The sequence below is a fragment of the Bubalus kerabau genome, chromosome 10 (genome assembly GCF_029407905.1).
Source record: "Bubalus kerabau isolate K-KA32 ecotype Philippines breed swamp buffalo chromosome 10, PCC_UOA_SB_1v2, whole genome shotgun sequence".
In the NCBI taxonomy this organism is placed as follows: Eukaryota; Metazoa; Chordata; class Mammalia; order Artiodactyla; family Bovidae; genus Bubalus; species Bubalus kerabau.
The window spans coordinates 46,577,028-46,589,247 of NC_073633.1; positions in this window are offsets into that span (position 1 = coordinate 46,577,028).

Here is a 12,220-nt window from a genome sequence, read left to right on the forward strand (position 1 = left end):
TGGCTACAGACCATTGTGATGAACCAGGCATTTAATCATAATATTACATGCTATTATTTCCTTTTTATATAAAGCTGAGGATGGTCCTCTCTGAAATAACAAGAGACCAATATTTGTATGGCCTAATGAAAAATGGAATTTTATTCTATTCATAAAATATTCTCTTGTTTAGTCAACAAATGCATATTGAAAACCAATTGTATTATAGATGAAAGGGATGGAAAAGTGAGTTTGGAGACATTACTATTTGTAAGCAATTTACATTATTGTGGAAGAAGCTTAGAAATAATTATAATATGACAAGTGTTTATAAAATTGGTAAATACATGCTATGTAGTGGCAAAGGAGGTTACCAGTTTATGCTGGAGGGGCTGGTGCTAACAAATGTTAATTATTTTGCCACTTCTGCTCAGTGTGGCTTGCTATTCAGGATAACAAATGAATTAAAGAACTCCTCCATGACAGGACACATTTCTTTCTATATCTAAAACCTATTATCTTGCCACATTCTAAAAGGCATTTCAAATTTTCTAAAATTACATGCAAGGTTCTTGCTATGCTTGTGATATTCTAATAATCTTCTCAATTTTAAATATACCTTTATCAAATGCAATTTCCATGCTGTCTGATATTTTTGAGACTATAGTCAACTCTAATAAGATATTTATAGAAAACAACCTGATGAACTTTTGCATATTTTAGTCACTCTGTTCAACTTTAAACAATATTTCCATGACACCCTGAAGACATTTATCAGCACAGTATATTCTGAATCAAGTTGATACAGCAGTTTTCTCCTAACCTTTTCAAAATTGCCTTATTTCTTTAAAAAAGTTTTCTTGCACTTCAAGAGATAGCCAACTATGTGAAGTCATCTTGGAAGCAGACCGAAAGCCCCATTCTAAGCAAGGAGCCTGGTAACCTAAGTTAATTGGATGCCCATTCTGAGAACTCTGTATAGTGAGATGTGTTAATTGCCTTGCCTTATCACAATATAATGATGCAATTAACTTGTATCGCCACTATGGGCTGTTTGTTAGCACATATTTTATTTCAAACATATCAATACAGACAAAGACCAGCACACATTCTGTCTAGAATGTATTGACATATAATTGTGCTGAAATATGTTTTTAGTGGATATTCAACCTCTACTGACCATGATCTTTTAAAAATAAAATGTTCTCAGCATGAAGAGAAAGAAAGGAAAATGACTGTCCTGAAAAATTTAAGTCATTTACATACTTTTTCCTTGCTCAGCAAATTTACATTTATGATCCTAGTTCAGCAAGCATTTCCCCCCCCCCTTTTGGCATGCTTGTCTTCAAGCTCCTACACAACTTTCCTTCTTTACAAGTTAGTGGTATCCAGGTAATTAGTTAGGGAGCTTATAATTTTTTTTAGTAGAAACTGTGGAGAAAATTAATAGCAGTATCTTGCATATATAATCCCAGTGTCCTGAATATCACATCTCTGAAAAAAAACAGAGAAAATAAGTCTACCCTGTACTTGTTCCTTCATATGGGGAGAAAATGTCTGCATATTCACTACAACCAATAAAATCTGCCATGATTGTCATGGAAGCAAGAAGGATAAGGGCCAAAAGGATTGTTACCATAATGTTCTTTTTGTTTTGAAAAATGTGGGGTTGATAGCAGTGCTAAGGATAGTAACAGCATATTTGAAGTTAGCGTTTTCTTGATGCTCCAGATGTGAAGGGAGAGTCTGCATGCATACATGCACACTCTTGTATCTTCATGGTTCTGCAAAAAGCAATTAGATTTAAGCAAGTGCATTATGCATTTCCCTTCTCCTGGCAAAATCACTATGATTTAATATAATTATGTTGCTATCCACAAGTGAGCACCTCCATCTGTTTTCCACAATGGATTCAGCAAATAGTCTTGGATGGGTAAAGCATCTCAAGAACTGCTCCACAGATAAGCCTTTCCTGATGTCTGCAAATATCCAGGTGTAAGGCACTTGCTATCTCCTTTCATCAGCAATAAATTCACAAATCCTTACCTTTCAGGCAATTTAAATTCAACTTTTAGAGACCCATAATTTTTTGAAGTTATTTGGTCAACTTTTCTTGGTTTACAAAGAAATGCTAAATTGTGCTTTTTCTGTGATTTCCTGGCTGCTTTTCCCAGTGTAAGTTTTGTCTTCTGTGTTGTACTGGAAAGGCATGTGTTAGATTAATTCTTTCATTTCATCCTTATCTGTGCTACATTCCATAACATGGAGCCCTGAGAAGTGTGTTGCTTTATGGATGATGGTAGAATAAAAGAAGACTTTTTTCGAAAGTAAATAAGCTCATTAAACATGAATTCTGAAAGCCAGCATGTAATTTTATCCTGATATAAATAAATGTAAGGAAGAGAAATAATTTTCCCCACTATCATACTTACTCACAAAGAGTACATAATTTCATGCTGAGTTGTATTTGTGTTTGCCCATAAGTACTTGTGCCAAGAAAAATAATACTCCATTTTTCAGTAACAACCTCACTACCAATCAGAACTGTAATGGTGTGTGTAATTAATGAACTTGAATTGAGATGATATTAGGTGGTTTTGGAATAAAATGAATTAATTATGGTGAATAATTCATTCTTCCCAATATAACAGTGGTATCTTTTGTGCAAGAAATTCACAAAAGATATGCCTATTTCTATGTTAAAGGATTCCTGTAAGGAAATAAAATTTTTCTCTCAAGAGTAAGTGGCTTCTGCCAACTCTTTCCTTGGTTTTTCCAGGAGGCAGAGAAACAAGCCAATGAGAGGTGAAGAAAATTACTGAGCTTTTGATCTGTAAAATGTAGACACTGTCCATATTTATTAATGCCACACACTACATCTGCTTTTGTCTTTTTCAATAATGGTTGACAATTAGAGGATTTTGATTTCTTGGAATCTCTAAGATCAAGAGATTTAAGATGGATGTAGATAGTGTTTTATAATTTATAATATTATGTTATGTAATACATACATTATATACATATGGTCTTTAATATATTTATATACATATGTATTTGTATGGTCTCATGGCTGAGAAATGTTAAATGACTGAATAGCATCTTGATCTATCAAACATGTTGGACTGAATATATGGTACATAATATATTTGTATGGTCTCAGAAGTGGGCTGAATGGCCAAATATTTATGTCCCTTTCACTGATATACAAGCCTTCTGCAGTCAGTTTCCTACCTGTAGCACAAATTGCATCAAGTATACTTAAGAAGCAGCTTCCTCAGATGCATGCCCAATTATGATAAAATATTCTGTGGGAGAAAAGAGATGTTACATAGAAAATTTGTGTATATTAATGTCCTACCTTAGTCAATACAAGTTAATAGATGTCAGCCTACTAAGTAAACCCCTGGAGGAAGGAATGGCAACCCACTCCAGGATTCTTGCCTGGAGAATTCTATGGACAGAGGAACCTGGCAGGCTATAGCCCTTGGGGTTACAACATGCTTAATATACGGGCAGTTTATTTTTGAAAATTTTTAACATTGTCTCCTACTTTGATTTTTCTTTTCACATTGTTTTGCCTTGCAATTGAACATCTCTTTGTTAGATTCACAAGCCCTGCCATTTTTTTCATTTTACCCTAGTAAAAAACATTAATATTTCCAAAATAATTAATAATGTACTACAATACCAGAATCCTATGTATTAAATTCACAGAGATTCTTTAAAAGTATATTGTTGTTTGCCATTAAACAAAAAGACAAGAAATAAACAGAAATAGCATAAAGGATAATCAGAATTTTAGCATTTAATACTCATTTGGCTCATGAGATAATTGTTTATACATGCTTTTGGTACATAGACCTGTGTTTACTTTAGAATGTGTAGCTGCATAGTTTTGTTATCCAAAATAATATCTTTTCAATATATTCAATGTTTAACTAAATAAAAAACCAACACCTAAGTTAGATCTTTTAATCTTTTCTTGGCCTAAGATGGAGTTCTTCTTTGCTATAGTATTTGATTCCTTTAAATTTCTTTTTAATGCATTCAACTCCTTATCTTTTTTATTCTAAAATATTTCTTTTAAAATTTACTTTTTTGCCTCCTTCTAAAGAAAATATCCTCTTTAGTATATAATTTTTCTTAACTTGTTTGAAAGATATTGGTAAAGGAATTCTTTATATATATTTTTTCTCCCTGGAAACTCTGATCATCTGCTTTTCTTCATTAAGGCAAAGTCTATTTTTCATCTCTGCTGTGGGTCCGTGAAGAAGGAGTGTTTGCTGAAGGTTGATGCCTACATGTTCTATTGTTTCCGCTCTGTAATATCTCTCATCTGTCTCCTACTTTCCATTTCCAAAGTTTGTTCTCTAAACTACCACACAAGATGTCAGCTTTCCAGACTTTTATCTCCCACTTCCATATTATTACATTCTGACATACAAATAATCTTTTGAAAATACATATAAGTTTTCATCAATTTTTTTAAAATCGCATTTTCAGAATAAAATCAAAACTCTTATATGTAATCTTTATTATTTTGCACTTGGCTTATTTTTTCAAAATTAATTAGAATTATTAATTTCTTCTATCAGTTTTAACTCTGCACTCATCCCTGTGGATTCTTTGCACTTTCCTGCAGTGACTTCAGCAGTGTGGTGTGGTCTCATTCTGACATCCTCTTGCCCTTCATGTGTACCCCTAGTACATGGGAAGCCTTTAACCATGAGTCTCTTAACTGCATATGGCTTTCCCAGGTGTATTATAATTATATATACTTGAATTATTCTTCTTCTTAAGCAGCAAGCCTTATAGAGACAGAATCTGCACATGAATCATCTTTGTATATTGCTGGTGTGGTGCTTTGCACTTAATGAGCTCTTAATAATGACTCAATGAATAAAAATGAAATGGTTAATTAGGTGATACATAATGTTCTGGAGTGATCTATACCTAGAGTGGCCAATAGGTCAGAAGCAAAATACTTATATTGGGCTTCCAGTGGTAACTTTTTCAGAAAAATTTACCATAGGAAGGATTGCTAATAAGTTTCCTCAAGGAGATTAGTCTCATTGAGAAGACTAGGTAAAGTGTGATTTAGGAACAAATAATAAAATGCAATATAGTAGGGTTCAGTAAAGATGTAGAACATAAATGCCACACACACATGGAGGAAGAGGGAATATTCTGAGGAAGAGTTAAGGCCACACACAGTTGAATGTTGACTCATGTAGAACTGATAGAATTTGAATAGGCAGAGGAGAAGTGAGAATGACCTTTTGAATTGAGTTCTGTTTAGTAATGTCTTCAGTGAAGGAAAAATAAGAGGCCAAACCAAAAATGCATAATGTGTAGTAGGCTGAATGCGCTCTTCCATAGATTTCTAGATTTTATCTCAGAAATAGAAATTATTCAAGGGTGTTGCTGGATTTGAATAAATATCAAAGCAACTCTGTATACTTCTGTCTGCTAAAGCTGCTTTCAAGACTCGAGAAGTTTCACATAGGAGAGATGTTCACTCTTTTTGATAATAAAATCAAAATTCTAGAATTAGCATTTTTATGTCACTTCGTTTTACAAACAACAATTTAAACTAGGCGTTGACTAATCTTTGTAGAAGAGTCAATAGAAACAACCACTTTTAGCAAAAATAGACTATTGTTCTTTTACCCAACAAGCTTAGGAATTATTCTAGCAATTCGTTACCGTTGTGACTGGCCCATACTTTTAAAACATTAGTGCTGTATAATTTCTAAATGGTATTAATAACACAGCACAGGAATAATTGATTACATTTACTATACTTACTGCTGTCTGTGGGGTCGCACAGAGTCAGACACGACGGAAGCGACTTAGCAGCAGTAGCAGCAGCACTTAATATTTTAAGCAAATATTCATGATCCTCAAGGAGACTACATACTTAAAGAGCTAAAGAAAATAAGTGAAGTTTCTGCAATTTGATTAACTGACACCTCTAAGGACCTGACCTGTTCACCTGATGAAATGCTAACTATGCAAAGGTGAAAACATATAAGAGAACAATTATAATTACCTGGAATTAGTCCAAGAAAAAGTTCACTATATAATTTAAAGGTAAATTCAACAGTTTGCCAAAAGATCCAAGTTAAAGGTTTTCTTTTAATTCCCTGATGGCTCAGAAGGTAAAGCATCCACCTGCAGTGTAGGAGACCTGGGCTCTATCCCTGAGTCAGGAAGATCCCCTGGAGAACAGAATGGCTACCTACTTCAGTACTCTTGCCTGAAGAATTCCATGGACAGAGGAGCCTGGCGGACTACAGTCCATGGGGTCACAAAGTGTCTGACACGACTGAGTAACAAACACTTTATTAATTTTAATATATTCCAGTTAATAACTGTTGTTCCTCTAATGACTTAACAGCAAAATTATTACATTGAGAAGTCATTGGAAGAGACTAGAGAAATCTTGTCTGTTTACAAATTTTCATAGGGTACCGACTTCCACAGCTTTATTTACTCTTAAATTTTGCCTTTTATATTGTTCTTTTATTATTACTTTTTTTTTTTAATTTAAGGAGTGTTCCTCTTGCTCCACTGTTGTATGTCCAGATCTAGAAATCTTCCAGGTCCCAGTGGAAGTTTCACTCAATCCTAAATACTTTAGTATTCTTCTTGGTTGGAAGTAATCTCCCTCCTTCCAAAGTCTTCATACTTGACATTTCCTCTTAGGTTCTGTATACTTATCATTTGCCATCATTTTTGACTATATTAATTGCATTTTTTAATTATAAAAATTATAATATCTAATGTGAAAATTACTCTTTACTTTTGATGAATGTCCTATGATTATATAACAAATCAATATAAGAAAAAGTTGGGTGAAGAGTACATAGGAACTTTCTATTCTATTTTTGCAACTCTTCTTTGAGTTCAGCTTTTAAAAATCTTTTTAATAGAACACATGGTTATTTATACTTGAGCAGAATGTTTGAGGTCAACCAAGTGATGGTGTTATGTAATTATAGGTCTGTGAAAATGCAGAAACAAGAGGATAAATAATAGATCTCAGACCAGAGCCTTTGTCAGCTTTCCCTGAACCTGTAAAATAAAGGTGGAGCTGATAAAAACTTCTAAAACTTTACAAAAGATAGAGATCCCTCATTTCAATATTTTTGTCAATCCACAACATTCTTGAGGTCATTTGCTGACCAACAGTCCTTTCCCAAGTATATTTTCTTTCAGACCAAATTTAGGCTACTGAAATCTTTGAGAGAAGATGAATATATATGAATAAATTGTTATGGAGAGCAAAAAAGAATTTTGTTTTAATGAAACTCCATATCTTTGCCTTAACTGTTCTTTGTAATAAATGTCTATATACAGGGAAAAGATAATTTTTAAATGATTGATTAACTAATTCGGAGTCTAAAAAATAAAGAAATTTACTACTTCCACATACAGTGACCAAAAAAATCTGACATCTGTGGTTGATCCATTCATTAAAAGAAGACAATCTGTGCAGCCCATTTCTGTAACTCTTCTGCAGACTGGCTAAACTTTTCATTCTCATAAAATTGGAGATGGGCTGTTTGGTTTATTGGTAATTGCTCCACAAGCAGAATGGTCCTACGTTTGCCAGTCCACAAACTCCGTAGATGTTTATCCACTCACTGCAGTGCCAGCCTGCTGCATTATTTCAGCAAGCAACGTTTCCTTGATGAAAAAAGAGCAGCTGCTCACTCAAAATAAACTTGCTTCTGTTTATGCTGTCAGCAGAAAGCTGTTTTAAAAAATCATTAGATGTGTCATGCTGTTGCAGTATGTTAAATTGTGAAACTAAAGAAACATTCCTGAAAGATAAGCACCATGTTACCTCCATGCCTTCATCAGAGTGTTTCTATCTTCCTTCTGAATTATTCAAATACAGAGAAGATGGGTGATATCAGGCATTAAGACACAATGTTAATGATGCCAAGATGATGGCTTGAAGCTTCTTCGAGGTTAGTGAGCTATAGACAAAGGACAATATGTAGAAAATACTACAATAAAATCAGGTGACCTTACTGATGCTGGTTCTACCAACAATAATCTCTGTGACCTGGGATATGTCTCTGGATTCATCTGAGCTGCATTTTTAATATAATCTAGATGGTCTCTTAAGGACATCACATGTTATCATGTGATGTTGCTTGCTAACATTTTTATCAGTTTTGAAAATATGCATGACTGATATAAATTTATTCTGACCTTTTTACAATTACCAAAAGCTCTGTTTTACTAGAACAGCCAATAAAGATATCTTTAAGAGTGATGCATTTACTTTGTCAAGCTAAAACATCTAGAAGTAGACTTTGAATTTTTTCCACCAGTTATCATTGGTAAAATATGGTGATGTTTGTTGTTGTTTAGTTGCCAAGTCATGGCCCACTCTTTGTGACCCTATGTGCGGTAACCCACCAGGCTCGTCTGTCCATGGGATTTCTCAGGCAAGAATACTGGAGTAGCTTGCCATTTCCTTCTCCAGAGGATCTCCCCAACCCAGTGATTGAACCCATGTCTTCTGCTTGACAGGTGGATTCTTCACCACTAAGCCATGACCAAACTGGGCTTCCCGGTTGGCACTAGTGGTAAATAATCCACCTGCAATGCAAGAGATGAAGGAGATGCAAGAGATGCAGTTTCAGTCCCTGGATTGGGAAGATCCCCTGAAGGAGGGCATGGCAACCCACTCCAGTATTCTTGCCAGGAAATCCCATGAACAAAAGAGCCTGGCAGGCTACAGTCCATAGGGTTGCAAAGAGTTGGACACAACTGGAGCAAATGAGCACACACACATCACCATACTGCTAGTGTGGTATTCATTAGAATATTGGATTTTTTTTCATTAGGATGCTATATGACCTAATAGCATCAAAAATAATCATCTAAAACAAAACAAGTAGAAAAGTGGCTTATGTGTTACTTTCCCAACTTTTGTGAAATAAAAATGTTTATTTTATATATATATATAAACATATATACATACATGCACAAAAATGTAGAGTAAGATATTACCAAACTATATGCTATGCTAAGTCACTTCAGTCGTGTCCAACTCTGTGAGACCCCATAGACGACAGCCCGACAGGCTCCCCCATCCCTGGGATTCTCCAGGCAAGAACACTGGAGTGGGCTGCCATTTCCTTCTCCAATGCATGAAAGTGAAAAGTGAAAGTGAAGTTGCTCAGTTGTGTCTGATCCGCAGCGACCCCATGGACTGCAGCCCTCCAGGCTCCTCCATCCATGGGATTCACCAGGCAAGAGTACTGGAGTGGGGTGCCATTGCCTTCTCCGACCAAACTATATAAAAGCTGTTTTACTTTGGAAGAGATAATTATATGGGATATCTCCATTTTATGTTTTATACTTTCATAATATTTGAAGATTTACAGTTCTTTTTCATAGCCTTTACTTTATTAAGATCTCTTAATAGCCCCAGGAATTTAAAATACTACACCAAGGACAAAAAGATCTTAAGGTGAAGCCAATGTAGGCTGTTAATGCAAATATAGTATTGGGTTAGGATTCTGGAGACTAGGTACTGAATATGCTGCCTATACAAACCATGAACAAGCATTCTGGAGATAATTCCTCATTTGTCCCCATGAACAGTAACACCTGAGCAACACATGGATCAGGACCTCCTGGTGGTTGTACTTCAAGACATTCCATGGTAAAGCTGTGACATCTCATCATTGGATCACCACCTCCACCTGTGTTTTCAGAGTCATTGCAATTCCACTTAAACTTGACTCTCAAAAAGGACTCCTTCTCCTGTAATTTCTCCAACTCTGCTCTCACTATAGAGTATAAGTCTTTTTCTAACTCAAGTTTCCATAGTTTGCATGCCGATTTTTTTCAAGGATGCCCACATTGTGTTGACTCCATCCAGCCCCAGGTCATTTCCTAAAAGGTTCAGATTAACCAGGCTTTAACTGCTTCTGAGAACTGAAATGATATGCTGGCAGCAATCAGGCATCAAATCGCATTTCTCCAACCTACGTGTCTCCACACAATTTGGACATTTTTGAACCCTGCACTGCTCTTGCATCATCCTCAACATCATTTTCCCCAGGATCCAGAATTTTCACATGATTGCACTTGAGGGCACGAGCAAACTCCTGACAGCACTTTGTTGTGAAGGAACAGTCTGGCAAGTCCATGTTCTGCAGGTTGTGATCTGGATGGCTCAGTGTCTCTCACAGAAACTTAACTCCCTCATATCCCAGGTTATTCTTCCACAGATTCAGTTTTATAAAGCTCTTGTTCTGGAGGAGAACATCTGACAAAAACCTACACCTAGGATGCACCAAGCTGGCAGAACCAGTGTAGCGGTCGCTCTAAGACACACATGGGGTGAGTCACAGCAGCTTTACATCATCATCTTGGAGCTGAGGAAATTCCAAGTATACTTGAGTCATTCCCTGGGTGCTGGCAAGAAGCATGGCCAGTCCTGACGGCTGGCTGCCAACAAGTTGCATTTCTCTAGCAGCAGCTGTTTCGGGGGACACTTGGACATCTTAATGGGCCCCCAAAGTCTTTTAAGCTCAACATTAGAGAGATCATTGTCCCCCAGCCTGAGGAAACTCAGACTTGAGTTCTTGCTGAGTTCTATAAAGAGCTGATGACAAACCAAGAGGTGAGGCCACACAATTCCAACCACTGACACTTGAAGTTGCAGGTTGAGTGCCTCAGAGTTCTAAAAAAATCATCATAGACACAGTAATCCCTAAGTTGTTAGGGCTCAGGTCCAGCTGGGTCAGCTTGTGGTTACCATGAAGCATGGGACAGGCTCTTTCAGAATCCTCACAGAAGACATGAGTTTGCACACCAGGGTTTGAGAAATGTGTGGTATCATCTCCCTAAAGAAATCGTGTTGGAATCGTCGTAATCTATCTTCCCATCCTTGCAAACCTTGGCCCCAGAAAAACAATGATCGTATTTTTCAATTTATTTATTTTTAGCTGTAAATGGAATCATATAGTATCCTCTTCATCTTTCTCTTCTTTCAATCAATATACTGATTTTTAGATTCAACCATGCTATAGTGAATTCACATAGTAGTTAGCTCCTTGGCATTGCTGATGGCATTATACAAATATGCCACAATTATTTTCATTTCTCTCTAGATGAATATCTGTATTATTTTCAGGTTTTTCCTATTATGAATAATTTGATAAACATTCATGTACAAGTATTTTATAGGCAAATGCTGTATTTTTCTTGGGTACATTCCCAACACTAACACTGTTGGATTATAGGATAGAAATATGTTTAACCTTACAAGAAACTCCTGAAGAGTTTTCCAGTGTGGTTGTACAGAAAGCTGTAGTTTCTTACAGGAATGTATGAGAGTTTCAGGGGTTCCTTATACTTGTCAACACTTGATGCCATTAGCTGTTTAAATGTTAGCTATTCTTATGGGTACCCACTGGTATCTCGTTATAGTTTACATTTTATTTCCCTGGTAATAAAAAAAATACTGGCCATCTTTTCCCATGCTGATTTATATACCTGAATTGTCTGTCCAAAGATTTTGCCCATTTAAAAAATGCTGCACTGTTTGTCCTTTTATTATTGAGTTCTAAGAGCTCTTGGAAACACATCGTCAGCTGCATGTGTTACAAACGTTTTCTCCTAAGATGTAGCTCATCTTTTTATTTTCTTAAGAGTAAGTTGAAAAGTTGAAAATGTTTGGTGTTTGATAAACTCCAGCTGATCATTTTTTAAGACATTTTGTGTTTTGGAAATCTTTGCCAACCTAAAAGTTGCCAAGATTATCTCCTACATTTTCTTCTAGAAGTTTTATCATTTTATCCTTTGTGTTAGGTCTTTTTATTTTATTTATTTTTTTATACTTATAATCAGAAAATATATGACAACATTTTTAGTGAAAATATGGTAATTTTAACATAAATGTAGGCTTTAAGAAACCAATTTCAAATTATTCTCTCAATAGTATTTATATTAATAAAAGGTCTGATTTATAAAAATATCTTTCACCTTAGGGAAGAAAGCTACATTGTAAATCATATCCTTAGTCTACCTGTGGAGGAGAGAATTTTTCTTTTCACTCCATCTTTTTATACAAAAACATCCTTCAGTGTAAGAAGTTTCCTATAGTGCTTGACACAATCCATCTAGTTAACATTAATAGAAATGTTTTCTGAATTGTCACCATCTGTCCCACAATTTGCTAGCTGTTAAAAAATAATACATTACT